This window comes from Orcinus orca, unplaced genomic scaffold, assembly GCF_937001465.1.
Source record: "Orcinus orca unplaced genomic scaffold, mOrcOrc1.1 scaffold_302, whole genome shotgun sequence".
NCBI lineage: Eukaryota > Metazoa > Chordata > Mammalia > Artiodactyla > Delphinidae > Orcinus > Orcinus orca.
This window is the reverse complement of record NW_026043844.1, coordinates 102,386-130,081: the sequence shown is the minus strand read 5'-3', so window position 1 is coordinate 130,081 and position 27,696 is coordinate 102,386. Positions and strand designations below refer to the sequence as shown.

Here is a 27,696-nt window from a genome sequence, read left to right as displayed (position 1 = left end):
CTGGGCGCCGGTGGGGGCGGCCAGGTGCAGGTCGAGGGGCTCGCGGGCCGAAAGGACGGCAAGTGGGCCCGCGGCGGAGTCTGGGTCCGGGCCAGCCACCCCGGGAGCGTCTGGGGTGCGGCTGCCTTCCAGGGCCGCCTTCTGGCCGGCCGGGCCGGCGGGGAGCGCCCCCGCCGGCGCGCGCCGTGGTGGGAGGGGCCTGAGGAGGTGGGGCCTGCCGCGGGGCCCGGCGGGGGCGGAGCCGGCGGCCCCCGCCGCGGGCGAGTAAAGGAGAAGGCGGGCGGAGCGGGAGGCAAAAAGCCTACAGCACCCGGTATTCCCAGGCGGTCTCCCATCCAAGTACTAACCAGGCCCGACCCTGCTTAGCTTCCGAGATCAGACGAGATCGGGCGCGTTCAGGGTGGTATGGCCGTAGACGGGGGCGGGGGCCGCGGGCTGCCTCTTGAGGCCCAGTTTCGCTGGCGCTGGCGCCTTAACGCCAGCCTGGCGGCCGGCCCGCCCCGGCAGGGCCCCCTCGCCCGCCCAGGCAGGGGGAACGGAGGTCTCGGGTATCGGGCGGCGGCGGAGGGTTTGGCGACCACCTCCCAGCCCAGGGCGGCCGTGACCCAGCAAACCCTTCGGCGCTTGGCGCCCCGCCCAAGATCCCGCACGTCGCTCACAGGGACGTGGCCCCGGAGGCTTCAGGGCCCGGGGCCCGCGGTCCCTTGGGCATCGGCCCTGCCGGCCCACGCGGCGCTAGGCGCAGCCCGGCCGCAGCCCGGGCCGGCCCTCCTGCCCGACGGCAGCTGGCCCGAAGCCACTGGGAGCCACCATTGAGTCGCCACGGCCCCTCAGCCCCGGCAAGGCCACCCTTGCCCCCACACCCCCCGCCGAGCTCAGGACCCCGCCCCTGGTGGCCGGCAGGCCCGGGGAAGCGGCCCCTGCCCTCGATCCCGCTCCCGCACCCGGCCGCGGTGACACGCCAGCGGGGCGGGGTGGGGGTGGGGGGCTTTTGTCGGAGGGAGCTGTGGAGGGACACACCGGCACACAGGTGGCGGCGCCGGGGCTGGGCGCCGGTGGGGGCGGCCAGGTGCAGGTCGAGGGGCTCGCGGGCCGAAAGGACGGCAAGTGGGCCCGCGGCGGAGTCTGGGTCCGGGCCAGCCACCCCGGGAGCGTCTGGGGTGCGGCTGCCTTCCAGGGCCGCCTTCTGGCCGGCCGGGCCGGCGGGGAGCGCCCCCGCCGGCGCGCGCCGTGGTGGGAGGGGCCTGAGGAGGTGGGGCCTGCCGCGGGGCCCGGCGGGGGCGGAGCCGGCGGCCCCCGCCGCGGGCGAGTAAAGGAGAAGGCGGGCGGAGCGGGAGGCAAAAAGCCTACAGCACCCGGTATTCCCAGGCGGTCTCCCATCCAAGTACTAACCAGGCCCGACCCTGCTTAGCTTCCGAGATCAGACGAGATCGGGCGCGTTCAGGGTGGTATGGCCGTAGACGGGGGCGGGGGCCGCGGGCTGCCTCTTGAGGCCCAGTTTCGCTGGCGCTGGCGCCTTAACGCCAGCCTGGCGGCCGGCCCGCCCCGGCAGGGCCCCCTCGCCCGCCCAGGCAGGGGGAACGGAGGTCTCGGGTATCGGGCGGCGGCGGAGGGTTTGGCGACCACCTCCCAGCCCAGGGCGGCCGTGACCCAGCAAACCCTTCGGCGCTTGGCGCCCCGCCCAAGATCCCGCACGTCGCTCACAGGGACGTGGCCCCGGAGGCTTCAGGGCCCGGGGCCCGCGGTCCCTTGGGCATCGGCCCTGCCGGCCCACGCGGCGCGAGGCGCAGCCCGGCCGCAGCCCGGGCCGGCCCTCCTGCCCGACAGCAGCTGGCCCGAAGCCACTGGGAGCCACCATTGAGTCGCCACGGCCCCTCAGCCCCGGCAAGGCCACCCTTGCCCCCACACCCCCCGCCGAGCTCAGGACCCCGCCCCTGGTGGCCGGCAGGCCCGGGGAAGCGGCCCCTGCCCTCGATCCCGCTCCCGCACCCGGCCGCGGTGACACGCCAGAGGGGCGGGGTGGGGGTGGGGGGCTTTTGTCGGAGGGAGCTGTGGAGGGACACACCGGCACACAGGTGGCGGCGCCGGGGCTGGGCGCCGGTGGGGGCGGCCAGGTGCAGGTCGAGGGGCTCGCGGGCCGAAAGGACAGCAAGTGGGCCCGCGGCGGAGTCTGGGTCCGGGCCAGCCACCCCGGGAGCGTCTGGGGTGCGGCCGCCTTCCAGGGCCGCCTTCTGGCCGCCTGGCCGGCCGGGCCGGCGGGGAGCGCCCCCGCCGGCGCGCGCCGTGGTGGGAGGGGCCTGAGGAGGTGGGGCCTGCCGCGGGGTCCGGCGGGGGCGGAGCCGGCGGCCCCCGCCGCGGGCGAGTAAAGGAGAAGGCGGGCGGAGCGGGAGGCAAAAAGCCTACAGCACCCGGTATTCCCAGGCGGTCTCCCATCCAAGTACTAACCAGGCCCGACCCTGCTTAGCTTCCGAGATCAGACGAGATCGGGCGCGTTCAGGGTGGTATGGCCGTAGACGGGGGCGGGGGCCGCGGGCTGCCTCTTGAGGCCCAGTTTCGCTGGCGCTGGCGCCTTAACGCCAGCCTGGCGGCCGGCCCGCCCCGGCAGGGCCCCCTCGCCCGCCCAGGCAGGGGGAACGGAGGTCTCGGGTATCGGGCGGCGGCGGAGGGTTTGGCGACCACCTCCCAGCCCAGGGCGGCCGTGACCCAGCAAACCCTTCGGCGCTTGGCGCCCCGCCCAAGATCCCGCACGTCGCTCACAGGGACGTGGCCCCGGAGGCTTCAGGGCCCGGGGCCCGCGGTCCCTTGGGCATCGGCCCTGCCGGCCCACGCGGCGCTAGGCGCAGCCCGGCCGCAGCCCGGGCCGGCCCTCCTGCCCGACGGCAGCTGGCCCGAAGCCACTGGGAGCCACCATTGAGTCGCCACGGCCCCTCAGCCCCGGCAAGGCCACCCTTGCCCCCACACCCCCCGCCGAGCTCAGGACCCCGCCCCTGGTGGCCGGCAGGCCCGGGGAAGCGGCCCCTGCCCTCGATCCCGCTCCCGCACCCGGCCGCGGTGACACGCCAGCGGGGCGGGGTGGGGGTGGGGGGCTTTTGTCGGAGGGAGCTGTGGAGGGACACACCGGCACACAGGTGGCGGCGCCGGGGCTGGGCGCCGGTGGGGGCGGCCAGGTGCAGGTCGAGGGGCTCGCGGGCCGAAAGGACGGCAAGTGGGCCCGCGGCGGAGTCTGGGTCCGGGCCAGCCACCCCGGGAGCGTCTGGGGTGCGGCTGCCTTCCAGGGCCGCCTTCTGGCCGGCCGGGCCGGCGGGGAGCGCCCCCGCCGGCGCGCGCCGTGGTGGGAGGGGCCTGAGGAGGTGGGGCCTGCCGCGGGGCCCGGCGGGGGCGGAGCCGGCGGCCCCCGCCGCGGGCGAGTAAAGGAGAAGGCGGGCGGAGCGGGAGGCAAAAAGCCTACAGCACCCGGTATTCCCAGGCGGTCTCCCATCCAAGTACTAACCAGGCCCGACCCTGCTTAGCTTCCGAGATCAGACGAGATCGGGCGCGTTCAGGGTGGTATGGCCGTAGACGGGGGCGGGGGCCGCGGGCTGCCTCTTGAGGCCCAGTTTCGCTGGCGCTGGCGCCTTAACGCCAGCCTGGCGGCCGGCCCGCCCCGGCAGGGCCCCCTCGCCCGCCCAGGCAGGGGGAACGGAGGTCTCGGGTATCGGGCGGCGGCGGAGGGTTTGGCGACCACCTCCCAGCCCAGGGCGGCCGTGACCCAGCAAACCCTTCGGCGCTTGGCGCCCCGCCCAAGATCCCGCACGTCGCTCACAGGGACGTGGCCCCGGAGGCTTCAGGGCCCGGGGCCCGCGGTCCCTTGGGCATCGGCCCTGCCGGCCCACGCGGCGCTAGGCGCAGCCCGGCCGCAGCCCGGGCCGGCCCTCCTGCCCGACGGCAGCTGGCCCGAAGCCACTGGGAGCCACCATTGAGTCGCCACGGCCCCTCAGCCCCGGCAAGGCCACCCTTGCCCCCACACCCCCCGCCGAGCTCAGGACCCCGCCCCTGGTGGCCGGCAGGCCCGGGGAAGCGGCCCCTGCCCTCGATCCCGCTCCCGCACCCGGCCGCGGTGACACGCCAGCGGGGCGGGGTGGGGGTGGGGGGCTTTTGTCGGAGGGAGCTGTGGAGGGACACACCGGCACACAGGTGGCGGCGCCGGGGCTGGGCGCCGGTGGGGGCGGCCAGGTGCAGGTCGAGGGGCTCGCGGGCCGAAAGGACGGCAAGTGGGCCCGCGGCGGAGTCTGGGTCCGGGCCAGCCACCCCGGGAGCGTCTGGGGTGCGGCTGCCTTCCAGGGCCGCCTTCTGGCCGGCCGGGCCGGCGGGGAGGGCCCCCGCCGGCGCGCGCCGTGGTGGGAGGGGCCTGAGGAGGTGGGGCCTGCCGCGGGGCCCGGCGGGGGCGGAGCCGGCGGCCCCCGCCGCGGGCGAGTAAAGGAGAAGGCGGGCGGAGCGGGAGGCAAAAAGCCTACAGCACCCGGTATTCCCAGGCGGTCTCCCATCCAAGTACTAACCAGGCCCGACCCTGCTTAGCTTCCGAGATCAGACGAGATCGGGCGCGTTCAGGGTGGTATGGCCGTAGACGGGGGCGGGGGCCGCGGGCTGCCTCTTGAGGCCCAGTTTCGCTGGCGCTGGCGCCTTAACGCCAGCCTGGCGGCCGGCCCGCCCCGGCAGGGCCCCCTCGCCCGCCCAGGCAGGGGGAACGGAGGTCTCGGGTATCGGGCGGCGGCGGAGGGTTTGGCGACCACCTCCCAGCCCAGGGCGGCCGTGACCCAGCAAACCCTTCGGCGCTTGGCGCCCCGCCCAAGATCCCGCACGTCGCTCACAGGGACGTGGCCCCGGAGGCTTCAGGGCCCGGGGCCCGCGGTCCCTTGGGCATCGGCCCTGCCGGCCCACGCGGCGCTAGGCGCAGCCCGGCCGCAGCCCGGGCCGGCCCTCCTGCCCGACGGCAGCTGGCCCGAAGCCACTGGGAGCCACCATTGAGTCGCCACGGCCCCTCAGCCCCGGCAAGGCCACCCTTGCCCCCACACCCCCCGCCGAGCTCAGGACCCCGCCCCTGGTGGCCGGCAGGCCCGGGGAAGCGGCCCCTGCCCTCGATCCCGCTCCCGCACCCGGCCGCGGTGACACGCCAGCGGGGCGGGGTGGGGGTGGGGGGCTTTTGTCGGAGGGAGCTGTGGAGGGACACACCGGCACACAGGTGGCGGCGCCGGGGCTGGGCGCCGGTGGGGGCGGCCAGGTGCAGGTCGAGGGGCTCGCGGGCCGAAAGGACGGCAAGTGGGCCCGCGGCGGAGTCTGGGTCCGGGCCAGCCACCCCGGGAGCGTCTGGGGTGCGGCTGCCTTCCAGGGCCGCCTTCTGGCCGGCCGGGCCGGCGGGGAGGGCCCCCGCCGGCGCGCGCCGTGGTGGGAGGGGCCTGAGGAGGTGGGGCCTGCCGCGGGGCCCGGCGGGGGCGGAGCCGGCGGCCCCCGCCGCGGGCGAGTAAAGGAGAAGGCGGGCGGAGCGGGAGGCAAAAAGCCTACAGCACCCGGTATTCCCAGGCGGTCTCCCATCCAAGTACTAACCAGGCCCGACCCTGCTTAGCTTCCGAGATCAGACGAGATCGGGCGCGTTCAGGGTGGTATGGCCGTAGACGGGGGCGGGGGCCGCGGGCTGCCTCTTGAGGCCCAGTTTCGCTGGCGCTGGCGCCTTAACGCCAGCCTGGCGGCCGGCCCGCCCCGGCAGGGCCCCCTCGCCCGCCCAGGCAGGGGGAACGGAGGTCTCGGGTATCGGGCGGCGGCGGAGGGTTTGGCGACCACCTCCCAGCCCAGGGCGGCCGTGACCCAGCAAACCCTTCGGCGCTTGGCGCCCCGCCCAAGATCCCGCACGTCGCTCACAGGGACGTGGCCCCGGAGGCTTCAGGGCCCGGGGCCCGCGGTCCCTTGGGCATCGGCCCTGCCGGCCCACGCGGCGCTAGGCGCAGCCCGGCCGCAGCCCGGGCCGGCCCTCCTGCCCGACGGCAGCTGGCCCGAAGCCACTGGGAGCCACCATTGAGTCGCCACGGCCCCTCAGCCCCGGCAAGGCCACCCTTGCCCCCACACCCCCCGCCGAGCTCAGGACCCCGCCCCTGGTGGCCGGCAGGCCCGGGGAAGCGGCCCCTGCCCTCGATCCCGCTCCCGCACCCGGCCGCGGTGACACGCCAGCGGGGCGGGGTGGGGGTGGGGGGCTTTTGTCGGAGGGAGCTGTGGAGGGACACACCGGCACACAGGTGGCGGCGCCGGGGCTGGGCGCCGGTGGGGGCGGCCAGGTGCAGGTCGAGGGGCTCGCGGGCCGAAAGGACGGCAAGTGGGCCCGCGGCGGAGTCTGGGTCCGGGCCAGCCACCCCGGGAGCGTCTGGGGTGCGGCTGCCTTCCAGGGCCGCCTTCTGGCCGGCCGGGCCGGCGGGGAGGGCCCCCGCCGGCGCGCGCCGTGGTGGGAGGGGCCTGAGGAGGTGGGGCCTGCCGCGGGGCCCGGCGGGGGCGGAGCCGGCGGCCCCCGCCGCGGGCGAGTAAAGGAGAAGGCGGGCGGAGCGGGAGGCAAAAAGCCTACAGCACCCGGTATTCCCAGGCGGTCTCCCATCCAAGTACTAACCAGGCCCGACCCTGCTTAGCTTCCGAGATCAGACGAGATCGGGCGCGTTCAGGGTGGTATGGCCGTAGACGGGGGCGGGGGCCGCGGGCTGCCTCTTGAGGCCCAGTTTCGCTGGCGCTGGCGCCTTAACGCCAGCCTGGCGGCCGGCCCGCCCCGGCAGGGCCCCCTCGCCCGCCCAGGCAGGGGGAACGGAGGTCTCGGGTATCGGGCGGCGGCGGAGGGTTTGGCGACCACCTCCCAGCCCAGGGCGGCCGTGACCCAGCAAACCCTTCGGCGCTTGGCGCCCCGCCCAAGATCCCGCACGTCGCTCACAGGGACGTGGCCCCGGAGGCTTCAGGGCCCGGGGCCCGCGGTCCCTTGGGCATCGGCCCTGCCGGCCCACGCGGCGCTAGGCGCAGCCCGGCCGCAGCCCGGGCCGGCCCTCCTGCCCGACGGCAGCTGGCCCGAAGCCACTGGGAGCCACCATTGAGTCGCCACGGCCCCTCAGCCCCGGCAAGGCCACCCTTGCCCCCACACCCCCCGCCGAGCTCAGGACCCCGCCCCTGGTGGCCGGCAGGCCCGGGGAAGCGGCCCCTGCCCTCGATCCCGCTCCCGCACCCGGCCGCGGTGACACGCCAGCGGGGCGGGGTGGGGGTGGGGGGCTTTTGTCGGAGGGAGCTGTGGAGGGACACACCGGCACACAGGTGGCGGCGCCGGGGCTGGGCGCCGGTGGGGGCGGCCAGGTGCAGGTCGAGGGGCTCGCGGGCCGAAAGGACGGCAAGTGGGCCCGCGGCGGAGTCTGGGTCCGGGCCAGCCACCCCGGGAGCGTCTGGGGTGCGGCTGCCTTCCAGGGCCGCCTTCTGGCCGGCCGGGCCGGCGGGGAGCGCCCCCGCCGGCGCGCGCCGTGGTGGGAGGGGCCTGAGGAGGTGGGGCCTGCCGCGGGGCCCGGCGGGGGCGGAGCCGGCGGCCCCCGCCGCGGGCGAGTAAAGGAGAAGGCGGGCGGAGCGGGAGGCAAAAAGCCTACAGCACCCGGTATTCCCAGGCGGTCTCCCATCCAAGTACTAACCAGGCCCGACCCTGCTTAGCTTCCGAGATCAGACGAGATCGGGCGCGTTCAGGGTGGTATGGCCGTAGACGGGGGCGGGGGCCGCGGGCTGCCTCTTGAGGCCCAGTTTCGCTGGCGCTGGCGCCTTAACGCCAGCCTGGCGGCCGGCCCGCCCCGGCAGGGCCCCCTCGCCCGCCCAGGCAGGGGGAACGGAGGTCTCGGGTATCGGGCGGCGGCGGAGGGTTTGGCGACCACCTCCCAGCCCAGGGCGGCCGTGACCCAGCAAACCCTTCGGCGCTTGGCGCCCCGCCCAAGATCCCGCACGTCGCTCACAGGGACGTGGCCCCGGAGGCTTCAGGGCCCGGGGCCCGCGGTCCCTTGGGCATCGGCCCTGCCGGCCCACGCGGCGCTAGGCGCAGCCCGGCCGCAGCCCGGGCCGGCCCTCCTGCCCGACGGCAGCTGGCCCGAAGCCACTGGGAGCCACCATTGAGTCGCCACGGCCCCTCAGCCCCGGCAAGGCCACCCTTGCCCCCACACCCCCCGCCGAGCTCAGGACCCCGCCCCTGGTGGCCGGCAGGCCCGGGGAAGCGGCCCCTGCCCTCGATCCCGCTCCCGCACCCGGCCGCGGTGACACGCCAGCGGGGCGGGGTGGGGGTGGGGGGCTTTTGTCGGAGGGAGCTGTGGAGGGACACACCGGCACACAGGTGGCGGCGCCGGGGCTGGGCGCCGGTGGGGGCGGCCAGGTGCAGGTCGAGGGGCTCGCGGGCCGAAAGGACGGCAAGTGGGCCCGCGGCGGAGTCTGGGTCCGGGCCAGCCACCCCGGGAGCGTCTGGGGTGCGGCTGCCTTCCAGGGCCGCCTTCTGGCCGGCCGGGCCGGCGGGGAGCGCCCCCGCCGGCGCGCGCCGTGGTGGGAGGGGCCTGAGGAGGTGGGGCCTGCCGCGGGGCCCGGCGGGGGCGGAGCCGGCGGCCCCCGCCGCGGGCGAGTAAAGGAGAAGGCGGGCGGAGCGGGAGGCAAAAAGCCTACAGCACCCGGTATTCCCAGGCGGTCTCCCATCCAAGTACTAACCAGGCCCGACCCTGCTTAGCTTCCGAGATCAGACGAGATCGGGCGCGTTCAGGGTGGTATGGCCGTAGACGGGGGCGGGGGCCGCGGGCTGCCTCTTGAGGCCCAGTTTCGCTGGCGCTGGCGCCTTAACGCCAGCCTGGCGGCCGGCCCGCCCCGGCAGGGCCCCCTCGCCCGCCCAGGCAGGGGGAACGGAGGTCTCGGGTATCGGGCGGCGGCGGAGGGTTTGGCGACCACCTCCCAGCCCAGGGCGGCCGTGACCCAGCAAACCCTTCGGCGCTTGGCGCCCCGCCCAAGATCCCGCACGTCGCTCACAGGGACGTGGCCCCGGAGGCTTCAGGGCCCGGGGCCCGCGGTCCCTTGGGCATCGGCCCTGCCGGCCCACGCGGCGCTAGGCGCAGCCCGGCCGCAGCCCGGGCCGGCCCTCCTGCCCGACGGCAGCTGGCCCGAAGCCACTGGGAGCCACCATTGAGTCGCCACGGCCCCTCAGCCCCGGCAAGGCCACCCTTGCCCCCACACCCCCCGCCGAGCTCAGGACCCCGCCCCTGGTGGCCGGCAGGCCCGGGGAAGCGGCCCCTGCCCTCGATCCCGCTCCCGCACCCGGCCGCGGTGACACGCCAGCGGGGCGGGGTGGGGGTGGGGGGCTTTTGTCGGAGGGAGCTGTGGAGGGACACACCGGCACACAGGTGGCGGCGCCGGGGCTGGGCGCCGGTGGGGGCGGCCAGGTGCAGGTCGAGGGGCTCGCGGGCCGAAAGGACGGCAAGTGGGCCCGCGGCGGAGTCTGGGTCCGGGCCAGCCACCCCGGGAGCGTCTGGGGTGCGGCTGCCTTCCAGGGCCGCCTTCTGGCCGGCCGGGCCGGCGGGGAGCGCCCCCGCCGGCGCGCGCCGTGGTGGGAGGGGCCTGAGGAGGTGGGGCCTGCCGCGGGGCCCGGCGGGGGCGGAGCCGGCGGCCCCCGCCGCGGGCGAGTAAAGGAGAAGGCGGGCGGAGCGGGAGGCAAAAAGCCTACAGCACCCGGTATTCCCAGGCGGTCTCCCATCCAAGTACTAACCAGGCCCGACCCTGCTTAGCTTCCGAGATCAGACGAGATCGGGCGCGTTCAGGGTGGTATGGCCGTAGACGGGGGCGGGGGCCGCGGGCTGCCTCTTGAGGCCCAGTTTCGCTGGCGCTGGCGCCTTAACGCCAGCCTGGCGGCCGGCCCGCCCCGGCAGGGCCCCCTCGCCCGCCCAGGCAGGGGGAACGGAGGTCTCGGGTATCGGGCGGCGGCGGAGGGTTTGGCGACCACCTCCCAGCCCAGGGCGGCCGTGACCCAGCAAACCCTTCGGCGCTTGGCGCCCCGCCCAAGATCCCGCACGTCGCTCACAGGGACGTGGCCCCGGAGGCTTCAGGGCCCGGGGCCCGCGGTCCCTTGGGCATCGGCCCTGCCGGCCCACGCGGCGCTAGGCGCAGCCCGGCCGCAGCCCGGGCCGGCCCTCCTGCCCGACGGCAGCTGGCCCGAAGCCACTGGGAGCCACCATTGAGTCGCCACGGCCCCTCAGCCCCGGCAAGGCCACCCTTGCCCCCACACCCCCCGCCGAGCTCAGGACCCCGCCCCTGGTGGCCGGCAGGCCCGGGGAAGCGGCCCCTGCCCTCGATCCCGCTCCCGCACCCGGCCGCGGTGACACGCCAGCGGGGCGGGGTGGGGGTGGGGGGCTTTTGTCGGAGGGAGCTGTGGAGGGACACACCGGCACACAGGTGGCGGCGCCGGGGCTGGGCGCCGGTGGGGGCGGCCAGGTGCAGGTCGAGGGGCTCGCGGGCCGAAAGGACGGCAAGTGGGCCCGCGGCGGAGTCTGGGTCCGGGCCAGCCACCCCGGGAGCGTCTGGGGTGCGGCTGCCTTCCAGGGCCGCCTTCTGGCCGGCCGGGCCGGCGGGGAGCGCCCCCGCCGGCGCGCGCCGTGGTGGGAGGGGCCTGAGGAGGTGGGGCCTGCCGCGGGGCCCGGCGGGGGCGGAGCCGGCGGCCCCCGCCGCGGGCGAGTAAAGGAGAAGGCGGGCGGAGCGGGAGGCAAAAAGCCTACAGCACCCGGTATTCCCAGGCGGTCTCCCATCCAAGTACTAACCAGGCCCGACCCTGCTTAGCTTCCGAGATCAGACGAGATCGGGCGCGTTCAGGGTGGTATGGCCGTAGACGGGGGCGGGGGCCGCGGGCTGCCTCTTGAGGCCCAGTTTCGCTGGCGCTGGCGCCTTAACGCCAGCCTGGCGGCCGGCCCGCCCCGGCAGGGCCCCCTCGCCCGCCCAGGCAGGGGGAACGGAGGTCTCGGGTATCGGGCGGCGGCGGAGGGTTTGGCGACCACCTCCCAGCCCAGGGCGGCCGTGACCCAGCAAACCCTTCGGCGCTTGGCGCCCCGCCCAAGATCCCGCACGTCGCTCACAGGGACGTGGCCCCGGAGGCTTCAGGGCCCGGGGCCCGCGGTCCCTTGGGCATCGGCCCTGCCGGCCCACGCGGCGCTAGGCGCAGCCCGGCCGCAGCCCGGGCCGGCCCTCCTGCCCGACGGCAGCTGGCCCGAAGCCACTGGGAGCCACCATTGAGTCGCCACGGCCCCTCAGCCCCGGCAAGGCCACCCTTGCCCCCACACCCCCCGCCGAGCTCAGGACCCCGCCCCTGGTGGCCGGCAGGCCCGGGGAAGCGGCCCCTGCCCTCGATCCCGCTCCCGCACCCGGCCGCGGTGACACGCCAGCGGGGCGGGGTGGGGGTGGGGGGCTTTTGTCGGAGGGAGCTGTGGAGGGACACACCGGCACACAGGTGGCGGCGCCGGGGCTGGGCGCCGGTGGGGGCGGCCAGGTGCAGGTCGAGGGGCTCGCGGGCCGAAAGGACGGCAAGTGGGCCCGCGGCGGAGTCTGGGTCCGGGCCAGCCACCCCGGGAGCGTCTGGGGTGCGGCTGCCTTCCAGGGCCGCCTTCTGGCCGGCCGGGCCGGCGGGGAGGGCCCCCGCCGGCGCGCGCCGTGGTGGGAGGGGCCTGAGGAGGTGGGGCCTGCCGCGGGGCCCGGCGGGGGCGGAGCCGGCGGCCCCCGCCGCGGGCGAGTAAAGGAGAAGGCGGGCGGAGCGGGAGGCAAAAAGCCTACAGCACCCGGTATTCCCAGGCGGTCTCCCATCCAAGTACTAACCAGGCCCGACCCTGCTTAGCTTCCGAGATCAGACGAGATCGGGCGCGTTCAGGGTGGTATGGCCGTAGACGGGGGCGGGGGCCGCGGGCTGCCTCTTGAGGCCCAGTTTCGCTGGCGCTGGCGCCTTAACGCCAGCCTGGCGGCCGGCCCGCCCCGGCAGGGCCCCCTCGCCCGCCCAGGCAGGGGGAACGGAGGTCTCGGGTATCGGGCGGCGGCGGAGGGTTTGGCGACCACCTCCCAGCCCAGGGCGGCCGTGACCCAGCAAACCCTTCGGCGCTTGGCGCCCCGCCCAAGATCCCGCACGTCGCTCACAGGGACGTGGCCCCGGAGGCTTCAGGGCCCGGGGCCCGCGGTCCCTTGGGCATCGGCCCTGCCGGCCCACGCGGCGCTAGGCGCAGCCCGGCCGCAGCCCGGGCCGGCCCTCCTGCCCGACGGCAGCTGGCCCGAAGCCACTGGGAGCCACCATTGAGTCGCCACGGCCCCTCAGCCCCGGCAAGGCCACCCTTGCCCCCACACCCCCCGCCGAGCTCAGGACCCCGCCCCTGGTGGCCGGCAGGCCCGGGGAAGCGGCCCCTGCCCTCGATCCCGCTCCCGCACCCGGCCGCGGTGACACGCCAGCGGGGCGGGGTGGGGGTGGGGGGCTTTTGTCGGAGGGAGCTGTGGAGGGACACACCGGCACACAGGTGGCGGCGCCGGGGCTGGGCGCCGGTGGGGGCGGCCAGGTGCAGGTCGAGGGGCTCGCGGGCCGAAAGGACGGCAAGTGGGCCCGCGGCGGAGTCTGGGTCCGGGCCAGCCACCCCGGGAGCGTCTGGGGTGCGGCTGCCTTCCAGGGCCGCCTTCTGGCCGGCCGGGCCGGCGGGGAGCGCCCCCGCCGGCGCGCGCCGTGGTGGGAGGGGCCTGAGGAGGTGGGGCCTGCCGCGGGGCCCGGCGGGGGCGGATCCGGCGGCCCCCGCCCTGGGCGAGTAAAGGAGAAGGCGGGCGGAGCGGGAGGCAAAAAGCCTACAGCACCCGGTATTCCCAGGCGGTCTCCCATCCAAGTACTAACCAGGCCCGACCCTGCTTAGCTTCCGAGATCAGACGAGATCGGGCGCGTTCAGGGTGGTATGGCCGTAGACGGGGGCGGGGGCCGCGGGCTGCCTCTTGAGGCCCAGTTTCGCTGGCGCTGGCGCCTTAACGCCAGCCTGGCGGCCGGCCCGCCCCGGCAGGGCCCCCTCGCCCGCCCAGGCAGGGGGAACGGAGGTCTCGGGTATCGGGCGGCGGCAGAGGGTTTGGCGACCACCTCCCAGCCCAGGGCGGCCGTGACCCAGCAAACCCTTCGGCGCTTGGCGCCCCGCCCAAGATCCCGCACGTCGCTCACAGGGACGTGGCCCCGGAGGCTTCAGGGCCCGGGGCCCGCGGTCCCTTGGGCATCGGCCCTGCCGGCCCACGCGGCGCTAGGCGCAGCCCGGCCGCAGCCCGGGCCGGCCCTCCTGCCCGACGGCAGCTGGCCCGAAGCCACTGGGAGCCACCATTGAGTCGCCACGGCCCCTCAGCCCCGGCAAGGCCACCCTTGCCCCCACACCCCCCGCCGAGCTCAGGACCCCGCCCCTGGTGGCCGGCAGGCCCGGGGAAGCGGCCCCTGCCCTCGATCCCGCTCCCGCACCCGGCCGCGGTGACACGCCAGCGGGGCGGGGTGGGGGTGGGGGGCTTTTGTCGGAGGGAGCTGTGGAGGGACACACCGGCACACAGGTGGCGGCGCCGGGGCTGGGCGCCGGTGGGGGCGGCCAGGTGCAGGTCGAGGGGCTCGCGGGCCGAAAGGACGGCAAGTGGGCCCGCGGCGGAGTCTGGGTCCGGGCCAGCCACCCCGGGAGCGTCTGGGGTGCGGCTGCCTTCCAGGGCCGCCTTCTGGCCGGCCGGGCCGGCGGGGAGGGCCCCCGCCGGCGCGCGCCGTGGTGGGAGGGGCCTGAGGAGGTGGGGCCTGCCGCGGGGCCCGGCGGGGGCGGAGCCGGCGGCCCCCGCCGCGGGCGAGTAAAGGAGAAGGCGGGCGGAGCGGGAGGCAAAAAGCCTACAGCACCCGGTATTCCCAGGCGGTCTCCCATCCAAGTACTAACCAGGCCCGACCCTGCTTAGCTTCCGAGATCAGACGAGATCGGGCGCGTTCAGGGTGGTATGGCCGTAGACGGGGGCGGGGGCCGCGGGCTGCCTCTTGAGGCCCAGTTTCGCTGGCGCTGGCGCCTTAACGCCAGCCTGGCGGCCGGCCCGCCCCGGCAGGGCCCCCTCGCCCGCCCAGGCAGGGGGAACGGAGGTCTCGGGTATCGGGCGGCGGCGGAGGGTTTGGCGACCACCTCCCAGCCCAGGGCGGCCGTGACCCAGCAAACCCTTCGGCGCTTGGCGCCCCGCCCAAGATCCCGCACGTCGCTCACAGGGACGTGGCCCCGGAGGCTTCAGGGCCCGGGGCCCGCGGTCCCTTGGGCATCGGCCCTGCCGGCCCACGCGGCGCTAGGCGCAGCCCGGCCGCAGCCCGGGCCGGCCCTCCTGCCCGACGGCAGCTGGCCCGAAGCCACTGGGAGCCACCATTGAGTCGCCACGGCCCCTCAGCCCCGGCAAGGCCACCCTTGCCCCCACACCCCCCGCCGAGCTCAGGACCCCGCCCCTGGTGGCCGGCAGGCCCGGGGAAGCGGCCCCTGCCCTCGATCCCGCTCCCGCACCCGGCCGCGGTGACACGCCAGCGGGGCGGGGTGGGGGTGGGGGGCTTTTGTCGGAGGGAGCTGTGGAGGGACACACCGGCACACAGGTGGCGGCGCCGGGGCTGGGCGCCGGTGGGGGCGGCCAGGTGCAGGTCGAGGGGCTCGCGGGCCGAAAGGACGGCAAGTGGGCCCGCGGCGGAGTCTGGGTCCGGGCCAGCCACCCCGGGAGCGTCTGGGGTGCGGCTGCCTTCCAGGGCCGCCTTCTGGCCGGCCGGGCCGGCGGGGAGCGCCCCCGCCGGCGCGCGCCGTGGTGGGAGGGGCCTGAGGAGGTGGGGCCTGCCGCGGGGCCCGGCGGGGGCGGAGCCGGCGGCCCCCGCCGCGGGCGAGTAAAGGAGAAGGCGGGCGGAGCGGGAGGCAAAAAGCCTACAGCACCCGGTATTCCCAGGCGGTCTCCCATCCAAGTACTAACCAGGCCCGACCCTGCTTAGCTTCCGAGATCAGACGAGATCGGGCGCGTTCAGGGTGGTATGGCCGTAGACGGGGGCGGGGGCCGCGGGCTGCCTCTTGAGGCCCAGTTTCGCTGGCGCTGGCGCCTTAACGCCAGCCTGGCGGCCGGCCCGCCCCGGCAGGGCCCCCTCGCCCGCCCAGGCAGGGGGAACGGAGGTCTCGGGTATCGGGCGGCGGCGGAGGGTTTGGCGACCACCTCCCAGCCCAGGGCGGCCGTGACCCAGCAAACCCTTCGGCGCTTGGCGCCCCGCCCAAGATCCCGCACGTCGCTCACAGGGACGTGGCCCCGGAGGCTTCAGGGCCCGGGGCCCGCGGTCCCTTGGGCATCGGCCCTGCCGGCCCACGCGGCGCTAGGCGCAGCCCGGCCGCAGCCCGGGCCGGCCCTCCTGCCCGACGGCAGCTGGCCCGAAGCCACTGGGAGCCACCATTGAGTCGCCACGGCCCCTCAGCCCCGGCAAGGCCACCCTTGCCCCCACACCCCCCGCCGAGCTCAGGACCCCGCCCCTGGTGGCCGGCAGGCCCGGGGAAGCGGCCCCTGCCCTCGATCCCGCTCCCGCACCCGGCCGCGGTGACACGCCAGCGGGGCGGGGTGGGGGTGGGGGGCTTTTGTCGGAGGGAGCTGTGGAGGGACACACCGGCACACAGGTGGCGGCGCCGGGGCTGGGCGCCGGTGGGGGCGGCCAGGTGCAGGTCGAGGGGCTCGCGGGCCGAAAGGACGGCAAGTGGGCCCGCGGCGGAGTCTGGGTCCGGGCCAGCCACCCCGGGAGCGTCTGGGGTGCGGCTGCCTTCCAGGGCCGCCTTCTGGCCGGCCGGGCCGGCGGGGAGCGCCCCCGCCGGCGCGCGCCGTGGTGGGAGGGGCCTGAGGAGGTGGGGCCTGCCGCGGGGCCCGGCGGGGGCGGAGCCGGCGGCCCCCGCCGCGGGCGAGTAAAGGAGAAGGCGGGCGGAGCGGGAGGCAAAAAGCCTACAGCACCCGGTATTCCCAGGCGGTCTCCCATCCAAGTACTAACCAGGCCCGACCCTGCTTAGCTTCCGAGATCAGACGAGATCGGGCGCGTTCAGGGTGGTATGGCCGTAGACGGGGGCGGGGGCCGCGGGCTGCCTCTTGAGGCCCAGTTTCGCTGGCGCTGGCGCCTTAACGCCAGCCTGGCGGCCGGCCCGCCCCGGCAGGGCCCCCTCGCCCGCCCAGGCAGGGGGAACGGAGGTCTCGGGTATCGGGCGGCGGCGGAGGGTTTGGCGACCACCTCCCAGCCCAGGGCGGCCGTGACCCAGCAAACCCTTCGGCGCTTGGCGCCCCGCCCAAGATCCCGCACGTCGCTCACAGGGACGTGGCCCCGGAGGCTTCAGGGCCCGGGGCCCGCGGTCCCTTGGGCATCGGCCCTGCCGGCCCACGCGGCGCGAGGCGCAGCCCGGCCGCAGCCCGGGCCGGCCCTCCTGCCCGACAGCAGCTGGCCCGAAGCCACTGGGAGCCACCATTGAGTCGCCACGGCCCCTCAGCCCCGGCAAGGCCACCCTTGCCCCCACACCCCCCGCCGAGCTCAGGACCCCGCCCCTGGTGGCCGGCAGGCCCGGGGAAGCGGCCCCTGCCCTCGATCCCGCTCCCGCACCCGGCCGCGGTGACACGCCAGAGGGGCGGGGTGGGGGTGGGGGGCTTTTGTCGGAGGGAGCTGTGGAGGGACACACCGGCACACAGGTGGCGGCGCCGGGGCTGGGCGCCGGTGGGGGCGGCCAGGTGCAGGTCGAGGGGCTCGCGGGCCGAAAGGACAGCAAGTGGGCCCGCGGCGGAGTCTGGGTCCGGGCCAGCCACCCCGGGAGCGTCTGGGGTGCGGCCGCCTTCCAGGGCCGCCTTCTGGCCGCCTGGCCGGCCGGGCCGGCGGGGAGCGCCCCCGCCGGCGCGCGCCGTGGTGGGAGGGGCCTGAGGAGGTGGGGCCTGCCGCGGGGTCCGGCGGGGGCGGAGCCGGCGGCCCCCGCCGCGGGCGAGTAAAGGAGAAGGCGGGCGGAGCGGGAGGCAAAAAGCCTACAGCACCCGGTATTCCCAGGCGGTCTCCCATCCAAGTACTAACCAGGCCCGACCCTGCTTAGCTTCCGAGATCAGACGAGATCGGGCGCGTTCAGGGTGGTATGGCCGTAGACGGGGGCGGGGGCCGCGGGCTGCCTCTTGAGGCCCAGTTTCGCTGGCGCTGGCGCCTTAACGCCAGCCTGGCGGCCGGCCCGCCCCGGCAGGGCCCCCTCGCCCGCCCAGGCAGGGGGAACGGAGGTCTCGGGTATCGGGCGGCGGCGGAGGGTTTGGCGACCACCTCCCAGCCCAGGGCGGCCGTGACCCAGCAAACCCTTCGGCGCTTGGCGCCCCGCCCAAGATCCCGCACGTCGCTCACAGGGACGTGGCCCCGGAGGCTTCAGGGCCCGGGGCCCGCGGTCCCTTGGGCATCGGCCCTGCCGGCCCACGCGGCGCTAGGCGCAGCCCGGCCGCAGCCCGGGCCGGCCCTCCTGCCCGACGGCAGCTGGCCCGAAGCCACTGGGAGCCACCATTGAGTCGCCACGGCCCCTCAGCCCCGGCAAGGCCACCCTTGCCCCCACACCCCCCGCCGAGCTCAGGACCCCGCCCCTGGTGGCCGGCAGGCCCGGGGAAGCGGCCCCTGCCCTCGATCCCGCTCCCGCACCCGGCCGCGGTGACACGCCAGCGGGGCGGGGTGGGGGTGGGGGGCTTTTGTCGGAGGGAGCTGTGGAGGGACACACCGGCACACAGGTGGCGGCGCCGGGGCTGGGCGCCGGTGGGGGCGGCCAGGTGCAGGTCGAGGGGCTCGCGGGCCGAAAGGACGGCAAGTGGGCCCGCGGCGGAGTCTGGGTCCGGGCCAGCCACCCCGGGAGCGTCTGGGGTGCGGCTGCCTTCCAGGGCCGCCTTCTGGCCGGCCGGGCCGGCGGGGAGCGCCCCCGCCGGCGCGCGCCGTGGTGGGAGGGGCCTGAGGAGGTGGGGCCTGCCGCGGGGCCCGGCGGGGGCGGAGCCGGCGGCCCCCGCCGCGGGCGAGTAAAGGAGAAGGCGGGCGGAGCGGGAGGCAAAAAGCCTACAGCACCCGGTATTCCCAGGCGGTCTCCCATCCAAGTACTAACCAGGCCCGACCCTGCTTAGCTTCCGAGATCAGACGAGATCGGGCGCGTTCAGGGTGGTATGGCCGTAGACGGGGGCGGGGGCCGCGGGCTGCCTCTTGAGGCCCAGTTTCGCTGGCGCTGGCGCCTTAACGCCAGCCTGGCGGCCGGCCCGCCCCGGCAGGGCCCCCTCGCCCGCCCAGGCAGGGGGAACGGAGGTCTCGGGTATCGGGCGGCGGCGGAGGGTTTGGCGACCACCTCCCAGCCCAGGGCGGCCGTGACCCAGCAAACCCTTCGGCGCTTGGCGCCCCGCCCAAGATCCCGCACGTCGCTCACAGGGACGTGGCCCCGGAGGCTTCAGGGCCCGGGGCCCGCGGTCCCTTGGGCATCGGCCCTGCCGGCCCACGCGGCGCTAGGCGCAGCCCGGCCGCAGCCCGGGCCGGCCCTCCTGCCCGACGGCAGCTGGCCCGAAGCCACTGGGAGCCACCATTGAGTCGCCACGGCCCCTCAGCCCCGGCAAGGCCACCCTTGCCCCCACACCCCCCGCCGAGCTCAGGACCCCGCCCCTGGTGGCCGGCAGGCCCGGGGAAGCGGCCCCTGCCCTCGATCCCGCTCCCGCACCCGGCCGCGGTGACACGCCAGCGGGGCGGGGTGGGGGTGGGGGGCTTTTGTCGGAGGGAGCTGTGGAGGGACACACCGGCACACAGGTGGCGGCGCCGGGGCTGGGCGCCGGTGGGGGCGGCCAGGTGCAGGTCGAGGGGCTCGCGGGCCGAAAGGACGGCAAGTGGGCCCGCGGCGGAGTCTGGGTCCGGGCCAGCCACCCCGGGAGCGTCTGGGGTGCGGCTGCCTTCCAGGGCCGCCTTCTGGCCGGCCGGGCCGGCGGGGAGGGCCCCCGCCGGCGCGCGCCGTGGTGGGAGGGGCCTGAGGAGGTGGGGCCTGCCGCGGGGCCCGGCGGGGGCGGAGCCGGCGGCCCCCGCCGCGGGCGAGTAAAGGAGAAGGCGGGCGGAGCGGGAGGCAAAAAGCCTACAGCACCCGGTATTCCCAGGCGGTCTCCCATCCAAGTACTAACCAGGCCCGACCCTGCTTAGCTTCCGAGATCAGACGAGATCGGGCGCGTTCAGGGTGGTATGGCCGTAGACGGGGGCGGGGGCCGCGGGCTGCCTCTTGAGGCCCAGTTTCGCTGGCGCTGGCGCCTTAACGCCAGCCTGGCGGCCGGCCCGCCCCGGCAGGGCCCCCTCGCCCGCCCAGGCAGGGGGAACGGAGGTCTCGGGTATCGGGCGGCGGCGGAGGGTTTGGCGACCACCTCCCAGCCCAGGGCGGCCGTGACCCAGCAAACCCTTCGGCGCTTGGCGCCCCGCCCAAGATCCCGCACGTCGCTCACAGGGACGTGGCCCCGGAGGCTTCAGGGCCCGGGGCCCGCGGTCCCTTGGGCATCGGCCCTGCCGGCCCACGCGGCGCTAGGCGCAGCCCGGCCGCAGCCCGGGCCGGCCCTCCTGCCCGACGGCAGCTGGCCCGAAGCCACTGGGAGCCACCATTGAGTCGCCACGGCCCCTCAGCCCCGGCAAGGCCACCCTTGCCCCCACACCCCCCGCCGAGCTCAGGACCCCGCCCCTGGTGGCCGGCAGGCCCGGGGAAGCGGCCCCTGCCCTCGATCCCGCTCCCGCACCCGGCCGCGGTGACACGCCAGCGGGGCGGGGTGGGGGTGGGGGGCTTTTGTCGGAGGGAGCTGTGGAGGGACACACCGGCACACAGGTGGCGGCGCCGGGGCTGGGCGCCGGTGGGGGCGGCCAGGTGCAGGTCGAGGGGCTCGCGGGCCGAAAGGACGGCAAGTGGGCCCGCGGCGGAGTCTGGGTCCGGGCCAGCCACCCCGGGAGCGTCTGGGGTGCGGCTGCCTTCCAGGGCCGCCTTCTGGCCGGCCGGGCCGGCGGGGAGCGCCCCCGCCGGCGCGCGCCGTGGTGGGAGGGGCCTGAGGAGGTGGGGCCTGCCGCGGGGCCCGGCGGGGGCGGAGCCGGCGGCCCCCGCCGCGGGCGAGTAAAGGAGAAGGCGGGCGGAGCGGGAGGCAAAAAGCCTACAGCACCCGGTATTCCCAGGCGGTCTCCCATCCAAGTACTAACCAGGCCCGACCCTGCTTAGCTTCCGAGATCAGACGAGATCGGGCGCGTTCAGGGTGGTATGGCCGTAGACGGGGGCGGGGGCCGCGGGCTGCCTCTTGAGGCCCAGTTTCGCTGGCGCTGGCGCCTTAACGCCAGCCTGGCGGCCGGCCCGCCCCGGCAGGGCCCCCTCGCCCGCCCAGGCAGGGGGAACGGAGGTCTCGGGTATCGGGCGGCGGCGGAGGGTTTGGCGACCACCTCCCAGCCCAGGGCGGCCGTGACCCAGCAAACCCTTCGGCGCTTGGCGCCCCGCCCAAGATCCCGCACGTCGCTCACAGGGACGTGGCCCCGGAGGCTTCAGGGCCCGGGGCCCGCGGTCCCTTGGGCATCGGCCCTGCCGGCCCACGCGGCGCGAGGCGCAGCCCGGCCGCAGCCCGGGCCGGCCCTCCTGCCCGACAGCAGCTGGCCCGAAGCCACTGGGAGCCACCATTGAGTCGCCACGGCCCCTCAGCCCCGGCAAGGCCACCCTTGCCCCCACACCCCCCGCCGAGCTCAGGACCCCGCCCCTGGTGGCCGGCAGGCCCGGGGAAGCGGCCCCTGCCCTCGATCCCGCTCCCGCACCCGGCCGCGGTGACACGCCAGAGGGGCGGGGTGGGGGTGGGGGGCTTTTGTCGGAGGGAGCTGTGGAGGGACACACCGGCACACAGGTGGCGGCGCCGGGGCTGGGCGCCGGTGGGGGCGGCCAGGTGCAGGTCGAGGGGCTCGCGGGCCGAAAGGACAGCAAGTGGGCCCGCGGCGGAGTCTGGGTCCGGGCCAGCCACCCCGGGAGCGTCTGGGGTGCGGCCGCCTTCCAGGGCCGCCTTCTGGCCGCCTGGCCGGCCGGGCCGGCGGGGAGCGCCCCCGCCGGCGCGCGCCGTGGTGGGAGGGGCCTGAGGAGGTGGGGCCTGCCGCGGGGTCCGGCGGGGGCGGAGCCGGCGGCCCCCGCCGCGGGCGAGTAAAGGAGAAGGCGGGCGGAGCGGGAGGCAAAAAGCCTACAGCACCCGGTATTCCCAGGCGGTCTCCCATCCAAGTACTAACCAGGCCCGACCCTGCTTAGCTTCCGAGATCAGACGAGATCGGGCGCGTTCAGGGTGGTATGGCCGTAGACGGGGGCGGGGGCCGCGGGCTGCCTCTTGAGGCCCAGTTTCGCTGGCGCTGGCGCCTTAACGCCAGCCTGGCGGCCGGCCCGCCCCGGCAGGGCCCCCTCGCCCGCCCAGGCAGGGGGAACGGAGGTCTCGGGTATCGGGCGGCGGCGGAGGGTTTGGCGACCACCTCCCAGCCCAGGGCGGCCGTGACCCAGCAAACCCTTCGGCGCTTGGCGCCCCGCCCAAGATCCCGCACGTCGCTCACAGGGACGTGGCCCCGGAGGCTTCAGGGCCCGGGGCCCGCGGTCCCTTGGGCATCGGCCCTGCCGGCCCACGCGGCGCTAGGCGCAGCCCGGCCGCAGCCCGGGCCGGCCCTCCTGCCCGACGGCAGCTGGCCCGAAGCCACTGGGAGCCACCATTGAGTCGCCACGGCCCCTCAGCCCCGGCAAGGCCACCCTTGCCCCCACACCCCCCGCCGAGCTCAGGACCCCGCCCCTGGTGGCCGGCAGGCCCGGGGAAGCGGCCCCTGCCCTCGATCCCGCTCCCGCACCCGGCCGCGGTGACACGCCAGCGGGGCGGGGTGGGGGTGGGGGGCTTTTGTCGGAGGGAGCTGTGGAGGGACACACCGGCACACAGGTGGCGGCGCCGGGGCTGGGCGCCGGTGGGGGCGGCCAGGTGCAGGTCGAGGGGCTCGCGGGCCGAAAGGACGGCAAGTGGGCCCGCGGCGGAGTCTGGGTCCGGGCCAGCCACCCCGGGAGCGTCTGGGGTGCGGCTGCCTTCCAGGGCCGCCTTCTGGCCGGCCGGGCCGGCGGGGAGCGCCCCCGCCGGCGCGCGCCGTGGTGGGAGGGGCCTGAGGAGGTGGGGCCTGCCGCGGGGCCCGGCGGGGGCGGAGCCGGCGGCCCCCGCCGCGGGCGAGTAAAGGAGAAGGCGGGCGGAGCGGGAGGCAAAAAGCCTACAGCACCCGGTATTCCCAGGCGGTCTCCCATCCAAGTACTAACCAGGCCCGACCCTGCTTAGCTTCCGAGATCAGACGAGATCGGGCGCGTTCAGGGTGGTATGGCCGTAGACGGGGGCGGGGGCCGCGGGCTGCCTCTTGAGGCCCAGTTTCGCTGGCGCTGGCGCCTTAACGCCAGCCTGGCGGCCGGCCCGCCCCGGCAGGGCCCCCTCGCCCGCCCAGGCAGGGGGAACGGAGGTCTCGGGTATCGGGCGGCGGCGGAGGGTTTGGCGACCACCTCCCAGCCCAGGGCGGCCGTGACCCAGCAAACCCTTCGGCGCTTGGCGCCCCGCCCAAGATCCCGCACGTCGCTCACAGGGACGTGGCCCCGGAGGCTTCAGGGCCCGGGGCCCGCGGTCCCTTGGGCATCGGCCCTGCCGGCCCACGCGGCGCTAGGCGCAGCCCGGCCGCAGCCCGGGCCGGCCCTCCTGCCCGACGGCAGCTGGCCCGAAGCCACTGGGAGCCACCATTGAGTCGCCACGGCCCCTCAGCCCCGGCAAGGCCACCCTTGCCCCCACACCCCCCGCCGAGCTCAGGACCCCGCCCCTGGTGGCCGGCAGGCCCGGGGAAGCGGCCCCTGCCCTCGATCCCGCTCCCGCACCCGGCCGCGGTGACACGCCAGCGGGGCGGGGTGGGGGTGGGGGGCTTTTGTCGGAGGGAGCTGTGGAGGGACACACCGGCACACAGGTGGCGGCGCCGGGGCTGGGCGCCGGTGGGGGCGGCCAGGTGCAGGTCGAGGGGCTCGCGGGCCGAAAGGACGGCAAGTGGGCCCGCGGCGGAGTCTGGGTCCGGGCCAGCCACCCCGGGAGCGTCTGGGGTGCGGCTGCCTTCCAGGGCCGCCTTCTGGCCGGCCGGGCCGGCGGGGAGGGCCCCCGCCGGCGCGCGCCGTGGTGGGAGGGGCCTGAGGAGGTGGGGCCTGCCGCGGGGCCCGGCGGGGGCGGAGCCGGCGGCCCCCGCCGCGGGCGAGTAAAGGAGAAGGCGGGCGGAGCGGGAGGCAAAAAGCCTACAGCACCCGGTATTCCCAGGCGGTCTCCCATCCAAGTACTAACCAGGCCCGACCCTGCTTAGCTTCCGAGATCAGACGAGATCGGGCGCGTTCAGGGTGGTATGGCCGTAGACGGGGGCGGGGGCCGCGGGCTGCCTCTTGAGGCCCAGTTTCGCTGGCGCTGGCGCCTTAACGCCAGCCTGGCGGCCGGCCCGCCCCGGCAGGGCCCCCTCGCCCGCCCAGGCAGGGGGAACGGAGGTCTCGGGTATCGGGCGGCGGCGGAGGGTTTGGCGACCACCTCCCAGCCCAGGGCGGCCGTGACCCAGCAAACCCTTCGGCGCTTGGCGCCCCGCCCAAGATCCCGCACGTCGCTCACAGGGACGTGGCCCCGGAGGCTTCAGGGCCCGGGGCCCGCGGTCCCTTGGGCATCGGCCCTGCCGGCCCACGCGGCGCTAGGCGCAGCCCGGCCGCAGCCCGGGCCGGCCCTCCTGCCCGACGGCAGCTGGCCCGAAGCCACTGGGAGCCACCATTGAGTCGCCACGGCCCCTCAGCCCCGGCAAGGCCACCCTTGCCCCCACACCCCCCGCCGAGCTCAGGACCCCGCCCCTGGTGGCCGGCAGGCCCGGGGAAGCGGCCCCTGCCCTCGATCCCGCTCCCGCACCCGGCCGCGGTGACACGCCAGCGGGGCGGGGTGGGGGTGGGGGGCTTTTGTCGGAGGGAGCTGTGGAGGGACACACCGGCACACAGGTGGCGGCGCCGGGGCTGGGCGCCGGTGGGGGCGGCCAGGTGCAGGTCGAGGGGCTCGCGGGCCGAAAGGACGGCAAGTGGGCCCGCGGCGGAGTCTGGGTCCGGGCCAGCCACCCCGGGAGCGTCTGGGGTGCGGCTGCCTTCCAGGGCCGCCTTCTGGCCGGCCGGGCCGGCGGGGAGGGCCCCCGCCGGCGCGCGCCGTGGTGGGAGGGGCCTGAGGAGGTGGGGCCTGCCGCGGGGCCCGGCGGGGGCGGAGCCGGCGGCCCCCGCCGCGGGCGAGTAAAGGAGAAGGCGGGCGGAGCGGGAGGCAAAAAGCCTACAGCACCCGGTATTCCCAGGCGGTCTCCCATCCAAGTACTAACCAGGCCCGACCCTGCTTAGCTTCCGAGATCAGACGAGATCGGGCGCGTTCAGGGTGGTATGGCCGTAGACGGGGGCGGGGGCCGCGGGCTGCCTCTTGAGGCCCAGTTTCGCTGGCGCTGGCGCCTTAACGCCAGCCTGGCGGCCGGCCCGCCCCGGCAGGGCCCCCTCGCCCGCCCAGGCAGGGGGAACGGAGGTCTCGGGTATCGGGCGGCGGCGGAGGGTTTGGCGACCACCTCCCAGCCCAGGGCGGCCGTGACCCAGCAAACCCTTCGGCGCTTGGCGCCCCGCCCAAGATCCCGCACGTCGCTCACAGGGACGTGGCCCCGGAGGCTTCAGGGCCCGGGGCCCGCGGTCCCTTGGGCATCGGCCCTGCCGGCCCACGCGGCGCTAGGCGCAGCCCGGCCGCAGCCCGGGCCGGCCCTCCTGCCCGACGGCAGCTGGCCCGAAGCCACTGGGAGCCACCATTGAGTCGCCACGGCCCCTCAGCCCCGGCAAGGCCACCCTTGCCCCCACACCCCCCGCCGAGCTCAGGACCCCGCCCCTGGTGGCCGGCAGGCCCGGGGAAGCGGCCCCTGCCCTCGATCCCGCTCCCGCACCCGGCCGCGGTGACACGCCAGCGGGGCGGGGTGGGGGTGGGGGGCTTTTGTCGGAGGGAGCTGTGGAGGGACACACCGGCACACAGGTGGCGGCGCCGGGGCTGGGCGCCGGTGGGGGCGGCCAGGTGCAGGTCGAGGGGCTCGCGGGCCGAAAGGACGGCAAGTGGGCCCGCGGCGGAGTCTGGGTCCGGGCCAGCCACCCCGGGAGCGTCTGGGGTGCGGCTGCCTTCCAGGGCCGCCTTCTGGCCGGCCGGGCCGGCGGGGAGGGCCCCCGCCGGCGCGCGCCGTGGTGGGAGGGGCCTGAGGAGGTGGGGCCTGCCGCGGGGCCCGGCGGGGGCGGAGCCGGCGGCCCCCGCCGCGGGCGAGTAAAGGAGAAGGCGGGCGGAGCGGGAGGCAAAAAGCCTACAGCACCCGGTATTCCCAGGCGGTCTCCCATCCAAGTACTAACCAGGCCCGACCCTGCTTAGCTTCCGAGATCAGACGAGATCGGGCGCGTTCAGGGTGGTATGGCCGTAGACGGGGGCGGGGGCCGCGGGCTGCCTCTTGAGGCCCAGTTTCGCTGGCGCTGGCGCCTTAACGCCAGCCTGGCGGCCGGCCCGCCCCGGCAGGGCCCCCTCGCCCGCCCAGGCAGGGGGAACGGAGGTCTCGGGTATCGGGCGGCGGCGGAGGGTTTGGCGACCACCTCCCAGCCCAGGGCGGCCGTGACCCAGCAAACCCTTCGGCGCTTGGCGCCCCGCCCAAGATCCCGCACGTCGCTCACAGGGACGTGGCCCCGGAGGCTTCAGGGCCCGGGGCCCGCGGTCCCTTGGGCATCGGCCCTGCCGGCCCACGCGGCGCTAGGCGCAGCCCGGCCGCAGCCCGGGCCGGCCCTCCTGCCCGACGGCAGCTGGCCCGAAGCCACTGGGAGCCACCATTGAGTCGCCACGGCCCCTCAGCCCCGGCAAGGCCACCCTTGCCCCCACACCCCCCGCCGAGCTCAGGACCCCGCCCCTGGTGGCCGGCAGGCCCGGGGAAGCGGCCCCTGCCCTCGATCCCGCTCCCGCACCCGGCCGCGGTGACACGCCAGCGGGGCGGGGTGGGGGTGGGGGGCTTTTGTCGGAGGGAGCTGTGGAGGGACACACCGGCACACAGGTGGCGGCGCCGGGGCTGGGCGCCGGTGGGGGCGGCCAGGTGCAGGTCGAGGGGCTCGCGGGCCGAAAGGACGGCAAGTGGGCCCGCGGCGGAGTCTGGGTCCGGGCCAGCCACCCCGGGAGCGTCTGGGGTGCGGCTGCCTTCCAGGGCCGCCTTCTGGCCGGCCGGGCCGGCGGGGAGCGCCCCCGCCGGCGCGCGCCGTGGTGGGAGGGGCCTGAGGAGGTGGGGCCTGCCGCGGGGCCCGGCGGGGGCGGAGCCGGCGGCCCCCGCCGCGGGCGAGTAAAGGAGAAGGCGGGCGGAGCGGGAGGCAAAAAGCCTACAGCACCCGGTATTCCCAGGCGGTCTCCCATCCAAGTACTAACCAGGCCCGACCCTGCTTAGCTTCCGAGATCAGACGAGATCGGGCGCGTTCAGGGTGGTATGGCCGTAGACGGGGGCGGGGGCCGCGGGCTGCCTCTTGAGGCCCAGTTTCGCTGGCGCTGGCGCCTTAACGCCAGCCTGGCGGCCGGCCCGCCCCGGCAGGGCCCCCTCGCCCGCCCAGGCAGGGGGAACGGAGGTCTCGGGTATCGGGCGGCGGCGGAGGGTTTGGCGACCACCTCCCAGCCCAGGGCGGCCGTGACCCAGCAAACCCTTCGGCGCTTGGCGCCCCGCCCAAGATCCCGCACGTCGCTCACAGGGACGTGGCCCCGGAGGCTTCAGGGCCCGGGGCCCGCGGTCCCTTGGGCATCGGCCCTGCCGGCCCACGCGGCGCTAGGCGCAGCCCGGCCGCAGCCCGGGCCGGCCCTCCTGCCCGACGGCAGCTGGCCCGAAGCCACTGGGAGCCACCATTGAGTCGCCACGGCCCCTCAGCCCCGGCAAGGCCACCCTTGCCCCCACACCCCCCGCCGAGCTCAGGACCCCGCCCCTGGTGGCCGGCAGGCCCGGGGAAGCGGCCCCTGCCCTCGATCCCGCTCCCGCACCCGGCCGCGGTGACACGCCAGCGGGGCGGGGTGGGGGTGGGGGGCTTTTGTCGGAGGGAGCTGTGGAGGGACACACCGGCACACAGGTGGCGGCGCCAGGGCTGGGCGCCGGTGGGGGCGGCCAGGTGCAGGTCGAGGGGCTCGCGGGCCGAAAGGACGGCAAGTGGGCCCGCGGCGGAGTCTGGGTCCGGGCCAGCCACCCCGGGAGCGTCTGGGGTGCGGCTGCCTTCCAGGGCCGCCTTCTGGCCGGCCGGGCCGGCGGGGAGCGCCCCCGCCGGCGCGCGCCGTGGTGGGAGGGGCCTGAGGAGGTGGGGCCTGCCGCGGGGCCCGGCGGGGGCGGAGCCGGCGGCCCCCGCCGCGGGCGAGTAAAGGAGAAGGCGGGCGGAGCGGGAGGCAAAAAGCCTACAGCACCCGGTATTCCCAGGCGGTCTCCCATCCAAGTACTAACCAGGCCCGACCCTGCTTAGCTTCCGAGATCAGACGAGATCGGGCGCGTTCAGGGTGGTATGGCCGTAGACGGGGGCGGGGGCCGCGGGCTGCCTCTTGAGGCCCAGTTTCGCTGGCGCTGGCGCCTTAACGCCAGCCTGGCGGCCGGCCCGCCCC

At 76.9% G+C, this 27,696-nt stretch overlaps 27 non-coding genes across 27 annotated transcripts; all 27 read right to left on the bottom strand.

The window, feature by feature from the left end:
* Positions 1–298: 298 nt before the first annotated feature.
* On the bottom strand, positions 299–417 carry LOC125963286 (5S ribosomal RNA). The gene has a single exon (XR_007475110.1). It is a non-coding gene; the product is annotated as a 5S ribosomal RNA (ribosomal RNA).
* A 926-nt stretch (positions 418–1,343) lies between these two features.
* LOC125963285 (5S ribosomal RNA) lies at positions 1,344–1,462 on the bottom strand. The gene has a single exon (XR_007475109.1). It is a non-coding gene; the product is annotated as a 5S ribosomal RNA (ribosomal RNA).
* A 934-nt stretch (positions 1,463–2,396) lies between these two features.
* LOC125963284 (5S ribosomal RNA) lies at positions 2,397–2,515 on the bottom strand. Its single transcript, XR_007475108.1, has one exon. It is a non-coding gene; the product is annotated as a 5S ribosomal RNA (ribosomal RNA).
* A 926-nt stretch (positions 2,516–3,441) lies between these two features.
* On the bottom strand, positions 3,442–3,560 carry LOC125963283 (5S ribosomal RNA). The gene has a single exon (XR_007475107.1). It is a non-coding gene; the product is annotated as a 5S ribosomal RNA (ribosomal RNA).
* Positions 3,561–4,486: 926 nt separating this feature from the next.
* On the bottom strand, positions 4,487–4,605 carry LOC125963281 (5S ribosomal RNA). The gene has a single exon (XR_007475106.1). It is a non-coding gene; the product is annotated as a 5S ribosomal RNA (ribosomal RNA).
* A 926-nt stretch (positions 4,606–5,531) lies between these two features.
* Positions 5,532–5,650, bottom strand: LOC125963280 (5S ribosomal RNA). The gene has a single exon (XR_007475105.1). It is a non-coding gene; the product is annotated as a 5S ribosomal RNA (ribosomal RNA).
* Positions 5,651–6,576: 926 nt separating this feature from the next.
* LOC125963279 (5S ribosomal RNA) lies at positions 6,577–6,695 on the bottom strand. The gene has a single exon (XR_007475104.1). It is a non-coding gene; the product is annotated as a 5S ribosomal RNA (ribosomal RNA).
* Positions 6,696–7,621: 926 nt separating this feature from the next.
* On the bottom strand, positions 7,622–7,740 carry LOC125963278 (5S ribosomal RNA). The gene has a single exon (XR_007475103.1). It is a non-coding gene; the product is annotated as a 5S ribosomal RNA (ribosomal RNA).
* A 926-nt stretch (positions 7,741–8,666) lies between these two features.
* On the bottom strand, positions 8,667–8,785 carry LOC125963276 (5S ribosomal RNA). Its single transcript, XR_007475101.1, has one exon. It is a non-coding gene; the product is annotated as a 5S ribosomal RNA (ribosomal RNA).
* Positions 8,786–9,711: 926 nt separating this feature from the next.
* Positions 9,712–9,830, bottom strand: LOC125963275 (5S ribosomal RNA). Its single transcript, XR_007475100.1, has one exon. It is a non-coding gene; the product is annotated as a 5S ribosomal RNA (ribosomal RNA).
* A 926-nt stretch (positions 9,831–10,756) lies between these two features.
* LOC125963274 (5S ribosomal RNA) lies at positions 10,757–10,875 on the bottom strand. Its single transcript, XR_007475099.1, has one exon. It is a non-coding gene; the product is annotated as a 5S ribosomal RNA (ribosomal RNA).
* Positions 10,876–11,801: 926 nt separating this feature from the next.
* LOC125963273 (5S ribosomal RNA) lies at positions 11,802–11,920 on the bottom strand. Its single transcript, XR_007475098.1, has one exon. It is a non-coding gene; the product is annotated as a 5S ribosomal RNA (ribosomal RNA).
* Positions 11,921–12,846: 926 nt separating this feature from the next.
* Positions 12,847–12,965, bottom strand: LOC125963272 (5S ribosomal RNA). Its single transcript, XR_007475097.1, has one exon. It is a non-coding gene; the product is annotated as a 5S ribosomal RNA (ribosomal RNA).
* A 926-nt stretch (positions 12,966–13,891) lies between these two features.
* On the bottom strand, positions 13,892–14,010 carry LOC125963271 (5S ribosomal RNA). Its single transcript, XR_007475096.1, has one exon. It is a non-coding gene; the product is annotated as a 5S ribosomal RNA (ribosomal RNA).
* Positions 14,011–14,936: 926 nt separating this feature from the next.
* Positions 14,937–15,055, bottom strand: LOC125963270 (5S ribosomal RNA). Its single transcript, XR_007475095.1, has one exon. It is a non-coding gene; the product is annotated as a 5S ribosomal RNA (ribosomal RNA).
* Positions 15,056–15,981: 926 nt separating this feature from the next.
* Positions 15,982–16,100, bottom strand: LOC125963269 (5S ribosomal RNA). The gene has a single exon (XR_007475094.1). It is a non-coding gene; the product is annotated as a 5S ribosomal RNA (ribosomal RNA).
* Positions 16,101–17,034: 934 nt separating this feature from the next.
* LOC125963268 (5S ribosomal RNA) lies at positions 17,035–17,153 on the bottom strand. The gene has a single exon (XR_007475093.1). It is a non-coding gene; the product is annotated as a 5S ribosomal RNA (ribosomal RNA).
* A 926-nt stretch (positions 17,154–18,079) lies between these two features.
* LOC125963267 (5S ribosomal RNA) lies at positions 18,080–18,198 on the bottom strand. The gene has a single exon (XR_007475092.1). It is a non-coding gene; the product is annotated as a 5S ribosomal RNA (ribosomal RNA).
* A 926-nt stretch (positions 18,199–19,124) lies between these two features.
* Positions 19,125–19,243, bottom strand: LOC125963265 (5S ribosomal RNA). Its single transcript, XR_007475090.1, has one exon. It is a non-coding gene; the product is annotated as a 5S ribosomal RNA (ribosomal RNA).
* Positions 19,244–20,169: 926 nt separating this feature from the next.
* On the bottom strand, positions 20,170–20,288 carry LOC125963264 (5S ribosomal RNA). The gene has a single exon (XR_007475089.1). It is a non-coding gene; the product is annotated as a 5S ribosomal RNA (ribosomal RNA).
* Positions 20,289–21,222: 934 nt separating this feature from the next.
* Positions 21,223–21,341, bottom strand: LOC125963263 (5S ribosomal RNA). Its single transcript, XR_007475088.1, has one exon. It is a non-coding gene; the product is annotated as a 5S ribosomal RNA (ribosomal RNA).
* A 926-nt stretch (positions 21,342–22,267) lies between these two features.
* Positions 22,268–22,386, bottom strand: LOC125963262 (5S ribosomal RNA). Its single transcript, XR_007475087.1, has one exon. It is a non-coding gene; the product is annotated as a 5S ribosomal RNA (ribosomal RNA).
* A 926-nt stretch (positions 22,387–23,312) lies between these two features.
* Positions 23,313–23,431, bottom strand: LOC125963261 (5S ribosomal RNA). Its single transcript, XR_007475086.1, has one exon. It is a non-coding gene; the product is annotated as a 5S ribosomal RNA (ribosomal RNA).
* A 926-nt stretch (positions 23,432–24,357) lies between these two features.
* Positions 24,358–24,476, bottom strand: LOC125963260 (5S ribosomal RNA). Its single transcript, XR_007475085.1, has one exon. It is a non-coding gene; the product is annotated as a 5S ribosomal RNA (ribosomal RNA).
* A 926-nt stretch (positions 24,477–25,402) lies between these two features.
* LOC125963259 (5S ribosomal RNA) lies at positions 25,403–25,521 on the bottom strand. Its single transcript, XR_007475084.1, has one exon. It is a non-coding gene; the product is annotated as a 5S ribosomal RNA (ribosomal RNA).
* A 926-nt stretch (positions 25,522–26,447) lies between these two features.
* Positions 26,448–26,566, bottom strand: LOC125963258 (5S ribosomal RNA). Its single transcript, XR_007475083.1, has one exon. It is a non-coding gene; the product is annotated as a 5S ribosomal RNA (ribosomal RNA).
* Positions 26,567–27,492: 926 nt separating this feature from the next.
* LOC125963257 (5S ribosomal RNA) lies at positions 27,493–27,611 on the bottom strand. The gene has a single exon (XR_007475082.1). It is a non-coding gene; the product is annotated as a 5S ribosomal RNA (ribosomal RNA).
* Between the last annotated feature and the right edge of the window lie 85 nt (positions 27,612–27,696).